The following is an 11,587-nucleotide window of genomic DNA, read 5'->3' on the forward strand; positions in this document are numbered from 1 at the left end:
AATGGGGATTGAGACTGCGAGCCCCATGTGGGACAGGGACTCTCTCTAACCCGATTTGCTTGTAGACATCCCAGTGCTTAATACAGTGCCTGGCACGTAGGAAATGCTAAAAAAATCCCACAATCATTATCATAATTGTTAGATCCCCTGACTTCCATGCTCTATCCGCTAGGCCATGTTGCTTCTCATCTTCCACTTGCCAACCTGAGCACTGGGATAATGGTCAAGTTGATTTCTCCCTCACTGGTTGGGTCCAGGAATCTTGGAACGGCAGCACTCTGATTCCACTCCGTCAGTCAGTTGTATTTATTGAGCGCTTACTGTGTGCAGACCACTATACGAAGCACTTGAGAGGGTACAGTAGAATGATAAACAGAAAATTCTACCATTGCTTCTGGCCTCCTAGGCGCTTCCATTAAACACTACATTAAAGCTATTTTTTGGACTTCAAGTTTCCAGAGGGTGACCGACCGTCTCTCCCTTCGGTAAGTGAACCCAGAGACACACAGCTTTGTTAGGACGTGGGGTTGCAATCCACAGTTCAACCAGGACATGGAAGAGGCGAAATTAGGAAACGTTCTTACTAATAATATTAATATCTGTGGTATTTGTTAAGCGCCTATGTGAGAGTCCCTGTACTAAGTGCCGGGGTAGATACAAGACAATTCAGCCAGAGTCTGTCTCTATCCCATGTGGGGATCAGTCTCAGTATTGAAGGAGAATAGGTATCGAACCTCCTTCATCTTTAGAGATGAAGAAACTGAGGCTCAGAGAAGCGAAGCCACTTGCCCAAGGTCACGCAGAAGGCAAGGGTCTGAGCCACGATTAAAACCCAGATCCTCTGACTCGTAGGCCCGGGCTCTCTCCACTCACCTGCTTAACTGGAGCGAGACAAGAGAACGAAAGAAACCATAGGGGACGTGATAAGCAACACAGCCCGATTTTTCCTAAACATGGGTTCTACCTAAACGCAGGGGGTCAGACAGCCCACCCACCCTGCAGGAAGCCGTAGGCAAAGACTTCAATCCAGCGCTTTCTGGAAAGACGCGCGTGATAAAAGAGAAGATCAAGTGCGCTGCAGTCTCAGTTGCTGCAGCTTATTAAAGAGGGACACACACAAAAAATCCATTCTTTCTGGACGGGGGAAAGTCTCGCACTGCAATCTTGGCCCCGAGTGATCTCAATCAAACGAAACGACCTTGAAACCCAGGGTCCCGTGAGTTGTGGGCTTCCGGAGGCCGACGGCACATCCGCAATCATTTCTGGTCGTTGAGAGCTTTCGGTCGCTGCACTTAGATGTGGGCGGGTGAAGAGGAATGACCCCCCAGGGCCAGGCTAATCAATCATATCTTTTGAGCATTTACTGCGTGCAGAGCACTGTACTAAGCACTCGGGAGAGGACGCTAGAATAATAACCAGACACACGTCCTGCCCCCACCGAGCTTAAAGTGTAGAGGGAGAAACAGACATTGATATAAATAAATCACAGATACGGAGTTAAGTGCTGTGGGGCTGGGAAGGGGGAATGAGTAAAGGGAAGAAATCAGGGTGACGCAGAAGGGAGTGGGAGAGGAGGAAAGGAGGGCTTAGTCAGGTAAGACCTCTTGGAGGAGTTGGGCCTTCAATAAGGCCTTGAAGCAGGGGAGAGTCAGTATCTGTTAGATTTGAGGAGGGAGGGCATTCCAAGCCAGAGGCAGGATGCGGGCGAGACGGCGGCGGCGAGACAGACGAGACTGAGGTACAGCGAGGAGGTTGGCTTCGGAGGAGTGAAGTGTGCAGGGTGGGTTGGAGCCGGAGAGTGTCGAGGTGACGTAGGAAGGGGGCAAGGGCCTCCAAGACTTTTAAAACCAATGGTGAGGAGGTTCTGTTTGATGCAGAGGTGGACGGGCAATCACAGGGCGAACAGAACGCCGAAGGGAAGGCCGGGTCTGGTCTCCCTCAGCTTCTCTGTGACCGTTCCGGTCCATCCTCATCCTCAGAGGGAACTTGGGTTGCTAAGGGTCATGTCTCCATCGTGTTCGGTCAGCTTGAGCGCCCACTGTAGACTGTCAGCTTCTCGTGGGCAGGCTCTGTGTCTACCGTCCCTATTTTTTTATGGTATTTAAGTGCTTACTGAAATAATACTGATTATAGTTGCATTTGTTAAGCATTTAATAATAAGAATAATGGTATTTGTTGAGCACTTTCTATGCGCCAGGCACTGTACTAAGCGCTGGGGTGGATACAAGCAAATCGGAGTGGACTCGGTCTCTGTCCACCGAGGGACTCGCAGTCTCAATCCCAATTTTTTAGATGAGGGAACCGAGGCACAGATAAGAGAAGTGATCACAAGGTCACACCGAGAGACAAGTGGCGGAGGCCGCATTAGAACCCAGGTCCTTCCGACTCCAAGGCCCGAGTTCAATCCACAGACCGTACAAGAGAGTTGGTAGACACGTTCTCTGCCCCCCCCAAATCTTCAGTCTAGAAGGTGATCTTACAAAGCGCTTAGTACAGGGGCTGCATCCAGGGGGAGCTCGGCAAATAGACCCCGTTTCCCGCACATCCTTGGGTCTGCATTCAGGTGCCCTTCATCACTTTGCAAACCCCCACAGAAGGCAGATGGTTTTACTGCAATATTGGCATTGTTAGAGCCCCCTGGGGTCCAAAGAGTCACTTATTCGGAGAGGCATTTTATCATCTCCAGCCGGCATGAATCATCATCAATCAGGTTTTCCTTGGTTACTTGAGATCTGTTTTAGCGGCACTTTGTTCTAAACTCCCAACTGATTCTTCTCCCAACGCAGACGGCGAGATTCCTTCACCTCAGTCATAAATTGGCCGTGGTTTTCGCTGCAGAACTTCGACTAAGCAGACGCGGCTGCTTCTATGTAACGTCCACCTGCCAGGTCGCTGCTGAATTTCTGATTTCTGTTTCCCTGCCGTACCCCGCTCTGGACTTAAAGTACAGAGAAGAACTCAGAGTACCGCGAAGCAGCATGGCCTGGTGGCAAGAACAAAGGCTTGGGAGTCAGGGGACGTGGGTTCTGATCCCGGCTCTGCCACTCGTCTCCTGCGTGACCTTGGGCAAGTCGCTTCACTTCTCTGTGCCTCAGTTACCTCGTCCGTGAAATGGGGATTAAGACAGTGAGCCCCATGTGGGACCGTGACTGTGTCCAGCCTGATTACCTTGTACCTCCCGCAGTGCTTAGAACAGTGCAAGGCACAGAGTGAGTGCTTACAAATGCCATAATTATTAGAATGACTACAGTCTTCCCTGGGATAAATATGCTCCTTAGCTTTAGTTTAAAATTAACAAGTGAGGATGTTATTCAGGCTCTACTTTACGGGCTGCAGATGGTAAGCAGGGATGGTGCTTACCACCTCTGCTGTACTGTACTCTCCCAAGTGCTTAGTACAGTGCTCTGCACACAGTAAGCACTTCATAAATACCACTGATTGGACTGTGAGCCCCGTGTGGGGCAAGGGCCGCATCCAAAATGATTATCTCGCCCCCATCCCAGCTCCAAGTCTAGTGCTTGGCACACGGTTAAGTGCTTAACAAACACCAATAAACACACACACACACACATACGCAAAAGAATCCCAAGATCCTTGAAGTCTCAGCCCCCTAGATCCACGTCATTAATTTCTGACCTCTCCCGCAAAGCGGGGAAGTCACTAAGCGCTACTATAAAGCGAATATTACCTCTAGACACTAGATGGGTTCCTATTTAAAGTACGAAACTGAGGCGGCGGCATTGTTTAGCCAAGAAATAAAAATATTCACATTTCATAAGCGTGTGCTGTATTCTAAAAAGCAGTGCTGCGAGTGAAGATAGATACAAGAAAACTAACCCGACTGAGGCCCTGCCCAATTTAGAGCTCACAGTCTAAGGGGTAGGGAGAGCAGAGATTTTATTCCCACTTTACAGAGGAGAAAACGGAGGCTCAGAGAGGTTGAGCGACTCGTCCCAGGTCGCAGTAAGATCCGCTTCTCTCGAATCTCGGTCCTATGCTCTTTCCCCTAAGACAAGGCTGCCCTGCTCCTCCAGAAGCTCGTTGTGGGCAGGGAATGTGTCTATCACAGCGTACTCTCCCAAACGCTTAGAACAGTGCTGACCAAAGGGAATGGAGATTTATTTAATTTAATCTGGGGCTACGTATGGCCTTAATGGGAATAAACGCATACGTCAGGAAGCTGGTGTTCCCAGCTAAGAAGCAAGAGGTCCTTACTTCAAAGTTAACTAGCCATAGGAGAGAGAGCTATACCGTGACCCACACTCCGTGCTGGACGCCGGGTTAGGTAGATTCTTAGCCTATTAGACGTAGTACTTGTCCCACTCAGGGTAGTTTTGCCAGGGCGGGCACACCTTATCCCCATTTTAGAGACGAGAAAACCGAGGCACAGAGAAGTTAAGCGACTTGCCCAAGTCACAGAGCTGACTTGGATTAGAACCCAAGTCTTCCGACACTCAGTCCTAAGGTATTTCCGCTAGGCCGTGGCCCTTGCAACGTCTTTTTTCTTCATAAAACGGGGCTGGCTTTTCCCCAGCCCCTCGTAGATGATCACCTTTGGGTACCTCTAGGTACGATGATGACATCAGACAGCTTTATGAAATGAGCTTAGAAAACCATTCTGAGCCCTACGACTCATTAAACAATAGTCCCAAGAGCCCGAGGCAATAATAATAATACCATTCAAGCGCTTACCATGTGCTCAGATAAGATCATGAAAGCCCTAAATTCCCACCCACATGCCCATCTCCCCTGTCCTTCTGTGGGTTCATTTCTCAGTGCCTGTCTCTTGCTCTAGATCACAAACCCCCCGAGGCCATGGCACACGTCCATTAACTCTACTGAACGCTCCCAAGTGCTCAACCGTGGTGCTTCTGTACGCGGTAGGTGATCGATAAAGACCGCCGATTGATGGGAGAAGCCACACGACCTAGTGGAAAGAGCACGGGCCTGGGAGTCAGAGGAGCTGGGTTGGCCAAGTTCCTGCTGTGGGATCTTGGGCGACTCACTTCACTTCTCCGTGCCTCAGTTTCCTCATCTGCAAAATGGGGATTTAAATACCTCTTCTCCACGTTACTCAGACTGGAAACTCCGTCTCGCTCTCCAGCTCACCGAGGGCAGGGAATGTGTCTGTTTATTGTTCTCTGTACTCTCCCAAGCGCTTAGTACGGGGCTCTGCATACAGTAAGTGCTCAATAAATATGCTATCTTGTACACCCCAGTGCTCAGGACCGCGCTCGGCACATAGTACGCGCCTAAACCACAATTATCATCGTTGTACCACTAATAACGAAGCAGAGGGCTTTAATCTCTGGCTGGAATGGCTTCTGCAACTTTCCCCACAACTTTGCTGAATTTTCCATTTTCTCCGTATGTTTGCACACGCTTCAGGGACCCCCCCCCCCCCTCCACAACCCACGTTCATTTTGGATTCTTCCAAGGGACATCCTTCATAGGCTTCCCTTCTCCTTTCCTGCCTCCCATGTCCTCATCCCTCTCCTCTCGGTCAGGAATTCCCTACTGAGCAGAGACGTGCACTTAGAAATCGACTTTCATCCCACGGAGAAAGAGAGGCTGCGGAGATGATAAATTACCCTAACGAAGTCCCACTTTACCCTGGGACCCGGGAGCAGAACCGATGCCTCGACAGCTCGGTCACTGTCACGTCATTCATATTAACATTTCACCGGCGAGGCAGAGGTAGTTACCGATACACGAGGCGTTCGGATTAAAGGGGACGTCGGCCACGTCAGTTGGCGGTAGTCAACAGGCGAGACAGATTTTGTTTTCTAAGCACCGCCTTAAAATGATTACGAAGAGAGACGATGGACCCGAGCCAACTAAGTGTGCAGGTTACCATAGCGATACAAATGGCGGGTACATTAAGGCGTCGAAGCACGTTGTCCAAAATAATTTTAAAAAAATCACAGCCCTTATGGGGGATCGCCACGGTGGCTACCAAAACATTGTCCTTTTGCAGCCAGATTTCCAACCTCCTTACTTTAGGATGGTCGTGTCTAAGACTTCTCATGTAATTGCTGCAACTGTTGTCGAGACAAATCGATCGTATTTATTCTCAACGCTCAGAATCAATAAATCCAAAGGGAAAAGCAAAGCCTGTTCCCTAGGGACACAAACATCACCACAGGCATTCTCTGTCCAGGGAAAGGCCAGGATCATCCATCGCAAACTCATATATAATAATGGTGGGATTTGTTGAGCGCTTACTATGTGCAGAGCACCGTTCTAAGCGCTGGGGTAGACACAGGGGAATCAGGTTGTCCCACGTGGGGCTCACAGTCTTAATCCCCATTTTACGGATGAGGTAACTGAGGTGCAGAGAAGTTCATTCATTCATCCAATAGTATTTATTGAGCGCTTACTATGTGCAGAGCACCGTACTAAGCGCTTGGAATGAACAAGTCGGCAACAGATAGAGACGGTCCCTGCCGTTTGACGGCCTTACGGTCTGATCGGGGGAGACGGACCGATGAGAACGATGGCGATAAATAGAGTCGAGGGGAAGACCATCTCGTAAAAACAATGGCAACTAAATAGAATCAAGGCAGTGTACATTTATGACTTGCCCACAGTCACACAGCTGACAAGCGGCCGAGCCGGGATTCGAACCCATGACCTCTGACTCCAAAGCCCGGGCTCGTTCCACTGAGCCATGCTGCTTCTCATATATGTCGTATACGTCCTTTCGCCACGATCCAGGGCCACCCTCCTTTCCGCTTCAATCCGTCGGAGGAGTTTTCTGAGCGCTTACCGTGTGCAGAGCAACGTCCTAAGGACTTGGGAGAGTACGACTTGACCTCTCAATGTCCTTCCACTCAGGCAGGCCAATTCCCCTTCCCTCGCCCACGAAAACTTCCACGGGAGAGTTGCTGACATGTGTCTGCTCTCTCGTATCTTCCCTACCCATGGCACAGTTGCTGGGCAAAACGCTCAACTCCCCTAAAACACCACCGCTACCCGATGTCCAGACGCAGACACACGGACCGTGGACCTGAACTTTCCAATCCCCTCTTGGGAATTCAGGGAAACAAATGAGACCACAGAGGCAAAGGAATGAGCGGTTTGCAATATTTCTATCGCGTAATAAGAGGGTCTCGAATTGTACACAAACTGATTTGCTAGCCAACAAACCAATTCGTCAGACCACCCCATAGCAGTTGCTCCCGACAGACACCGATAACCTGGAATAAGCCAGACACGCTTTCCAGCGGTTAAAACAATAAGAGAGAGAGAGATCGTACTTGCGTGCCCACGGCCTGATTTCTCTCCATCCCAGTCTGACTTCTTCGGCGGGACGGGCCAGGGTGAATGCAGCATCGGATGAGTCCATTTGGAGTTTTGGGTAGGCCCAAGTGACAGATCACCTAAAACCAAGAAGTCGAGATGTCGATCGCTGGCTCATTCCGAGTAGCGTTTCCCAAAATTAAGTTATCAAAGCACAGGAGATATTCGAGGTGGACACATGATTAGGTTGAATAGATCATTTCCACGCCTCCAACATTATAGACTGTGATGAGTAGAAGTAGGCTGGAAGCATCTTGAGCGCAGAAATCATGTTATTTAAGTCAACCGCACCCTCTCAAGCGCTTAATTCGGTCCTTAATAATGATATTAGTGATTATGGTATTTATCAAGCTCTTACTATGTGCAGAGCACTGCTCTAAGCAGTGGGGTAGATACAAGGTCATCAAGTTGCCCCACGTGGGGCTCCCAGTCTTAATCTCCATTTTTTCAGATGAGGGGACTGAGGCTCAGAGAGTGAAGTGATTTGCCCAAGGTCACACAGCAGACCAGTGGCAGAAGCGGAATTAGAACCCACACCCGCTGACTCCCAAGCCCGGGCTCTTGCCGCTAGATAAACGGCATATTGAGCGGAGGGAAAAATCAATCGTTTTTCATTCAGAAGCCGGGAAGAGTCTGTCACTGTGGAGTGGGGACTGATGATCTGACCCAATAAAGCCTCAGAGTAGATGGAGAAGACGTCGGCTCATCACCCGATCTCTCAGCCCTGGGGCTTGAAACTTCAGGTACAGCACAGTGTTCCGTCTACAGACCGGTGAGCGCTCAGTAAATACGGTTGAATAAGTAAGAACTGGTTCCTTTTGTCATCACGCCAACAGAGGTGGTCACCGAGTGCCGGAAAAGTAGAAGCCCAGTTAAGATGGCGTCCACTGGTTCCCGATAGACGCGATCACTGTGACCGAGCGGAAACGGCACGGGCCCGGGAGTCAAAGGACCTGGGTTTTAATTCCAGTTATGCCATTTGTCTGCTGTGTGACCTCGGCCAACTCACCTGACTTCTCTGTGGCTCAGTTCCCTCTTCTGCAAAATGGGGATTCGATACGTGCTTTCATTCGCTGACTGTGAGCCCCACGTGGGTCTTGATTACATTGTATCTTCTCCAGAGCTTACTTAGTACACTGACACAGCGTAAGGGCTTAACAAATACCACAATTATTCTTACTATTATTACTATCACCCGCAAACCAGTTGGGCTTCGGAGACCCCAACGTGTTCCCGTGAGCCCGAGGGAGAAAGGTCATAGGGCATTCCGGGAGGGTGCCATCTAAGAGAAGCAGAGCAGCGTGGTTCAGTGGAAAGAGCCCGGGCTCGGGAGTTAGAGGTCATGGGTTCGAATCCCGAATCTGCCACTTGTCAGCTGTGTGACTGTGGGCAAGTCACTTCACTGGGCCTCAGTTACCTCATCTGTAAAATGGGGATTAAGACTGTGAGCCTCACGTGGGACAAACTGATTACCCTGTATCTACCCCAGCACTTAAAACAGTGCTCTGCACAGAGTAAGCGCTTAACAAATACCAACATTTTTATTACTGTTAAGAGGGACAGACCTCAGAGAATGATCAGGCCAGAGAGCCACCATTCTGAGTCTTTTCAAACCTGGCTGCAAATGCTCGGGTTTTTTCAGGGAGCAAGGGAGGAAGTCCAGCTAACAGAAGGGTAATGAGATCGTCTGTGCCTCCATTTTAGGTGGAGAAATAAAGAGGCGGGCGGTTGGTTTGTAACCACAGATTTAATCTGTTTCTAGAAAGGAGCAGCAAGAAGCTGCAAAGTTTAGGGGTAAGAGCACAGGCTTGGGAACCAGGACACCCATGTTCTAGGCACCCCTTTATCACTTCCCTACTGTTTGACCTTGGGCAAGTCACTTCTCTGCTCTGTGCCTTAGTTTCCTTATCTATAAAATGGGGATAAGACACAATCAATGGTATTTATTGAGCTCTTACAGTGGGCAGAGCACTGCAGTAAGCCCTTGGAAGAGTCCAGTATAGAATACCCATTCTCCCTCCCCCTTACACTCTGAGCCCCGTACAAGGCAGGGATTGTGCTCATTTTGCTCAAATTGTACTTCACCCGGCACTTAGGACAGTGCAAGTGCTTAAACTCTACAGTTGTTATTCACAACGATCCATACCACCACTTCCAATCCCATACTTCCTCAACATAAACCTGAGCCTCTTTCAGGAGAAGCAGTGGGGCCTAGGGGATAGAGTAAAGGTTTGAGAGTCATAAGGACCTGAGTTCTAATTCTCGCTCCACCACTTCTCTGCTTCGGGACCCTGGGCAAGTCACCTAACTTCTCGGGGCCTTATTTACCTCATCTGTAAAACGAGGAGGAAAACTGTAAGCCCGTGTGGAACACAGACCATGTCCAATCTGATAAACTAGTACCTAACCCAGTGCTTAGTACAGTGCCTGGCTCGTAGTAAGCACTTCAATTATATATATATATCTTTTATTTTTAAAAAGGAAGCTCCTGACTCCAGGCCATAAAAGAGGAATTGGGTGGGGGGGAGGGAGGAAGGGGTGTTGAATGAGGTGTAAAGGAAGTCATGAGGAGGGAAGAAGTAGGAGAAGAATTTAAGTGTGAACAGGAAAGCAGTGAACGGAGAGTCCACGTCTAAAGTGACTCCCTCCATCTTCTAGGGGACCTTCCTGCCTCACCTGTGGAATTTTCTGTGGGGTACAACACAGTGAAGGGACTTGAGAATGGGGTTCCCAGGAGAAGGCCTTAGACTCTTAATTCAGGACAATCGAGCTAACCGCAGAAACAATTACCGAGGCATCATTCAGGTAATCGGTAGCTTTATGTCCTTGGACTGGCTAAATCGACGGGAGCAGAAGAAAAAAGCTTCCAAACAGTTCAAACAGTACATGGATTTATCTCTGAGAGTTCTTTAAGATGGGCCCGATCGTGATTCCTAGACGCAAACCGAAGGGCATTTTACAGAGAAGCAGCGTGGCCTAGTAGAGAGAGCACGGGCCCGGGAGTCGGAGGACCTGGGTTCTAAACCCAGCTCTACCGCTTGCCTGCTGTGGGACCAGGGGCAAGTCGCTTCACTTCTCTGTGCCTCGGTTCCCTCGCCTGTAAAATGGGGAATACGACGGTGAGCAATTTGTGGGAAAGGGACTGCGCCAACCCGATTACCTTGTATTGTCCCCAGCGCTTAGAACAGTGCCTGAAACATAGTATTAGATCATATAGTATAATCATATACTATCATTATAGTATTATAGTATACTCAAATCATTATAGTATTAGATCATAACTATCAATTGTATTGGACTCTTCCAAGCATTTAGTTGCAGAGCTCTGCACACAATAACACTCAGTAAGTGCCAAAGATGGACTGATAGCTCAGGGGACCTACAGACATTGTCCTTCGAGTCAGACCTGGAAATAGGAGTTTACATTCCTTCATTCAACTGTATTTATGGAGCGCTTACTGGGTGCAGAGCACCGTACTAAACACTTGGAAACAATTCGGCAATAAAGAGAGAAAATTCCTGACTGCAACAGGCTTATAGTCTAGAAGCCAGAGATTAAAAATGGAAAAAAACTGAGTCACTTCATTCCTAGAGATACAAGGTCTGATGTAATCACCAACTGCTGTGAATATAATGCAGACCATTTTTTAAGCACACACTTCAAAGCAGAAGTACTCACCAGTCAATACAAGAGACTGAATTCGGCCCAGCGAAGCGTGTGTCTCAGCAGAGGAGAGAAAAAGAGCCACCTGCTCCTCGATTTAAAACCCTCCCACCTTGTTGATTGGCTCCTGCTTTCAGCTGATGCCAGAAAACAGAGGTTGCTGATATCGAGTTTAACTGGGAAAGGCAAGACCTGAAATGGCTACGATGGAGAAGTCCTTGAGGATGGAATGAGGCCCTGTGGGTGTTTGAAGTTCCTCAGCAACAAGAGTGAATTCCTTGGGTTGTCCCTGGTGCCAGGTGGGGGCAATTTGCTTGTTACAAGAATTAACCACACCCACCTGTCTTGTTCCCCACAGCCCTAAACCGCCAGGGTATTGGGGAAACTGGGCAAGCTCTCTCCCTATCCAGTACAAATCTATCTTCCAATCTCACCAACAGCCCCATGTTTCTCTAGAAGCCACCCAGTCAATCCAAATAAGAATTTTGATGTTTGTGCAGTGATTTCCCTGCACCAAGCACCGCTGTTCTAAGCGTTAGGGTTGATACAAGATAATCGGGTCGGACACAGCCCCAGCCCCACACGGGGTTCGCAGTCTAAGATCGAATCCCCCTTTTACAA

General features: G+C 49.0%; 1 long non-coding RNA gene across 1 annotated transcript in view; it reads right to left on the reverse strand.

Annotated features, from left to right (window-relative positions):
- LOC114805635 overlaps positions 1–11,169 on the reverse strand; it is a 35,775-nt gene extending 24,606 nt beyond the window's left edge. Inside the window, exons 1-2 of the long non-coding RNA XR_003753619.2 lie at positions 10,982–11,169; positions 7,260–7,382 (exon numbers count right to left, since the gene is read on the reverse strand). This is a non-coding gene — a long non-coding RNA (uncharacterized LOC114805635). The remainder of the gene's footprint in view (positions 1–7,259; positions 7,383–10,981) is intronic.
- Positions 11,170–11,587: the final 418 nt, after the last annotated feature.

Source organism: Ornithorhynchus anatinus, chromosome 19, assembly GCF_004115215.2.
Source record: "Ornithorhynchus anatinus isolate Pmale09 chromosome 19, mOrnAna1.pri.v4, whole genome shotgun sequence".
Taxonomy (NCBI): domain Eukaryota; kingdom Metazoa; phylum Chordata; class Mammalia; order Monotremata; family Ornithorhynchidae; genus Ornithorhynchus; species Ornithorhynchus anatinus.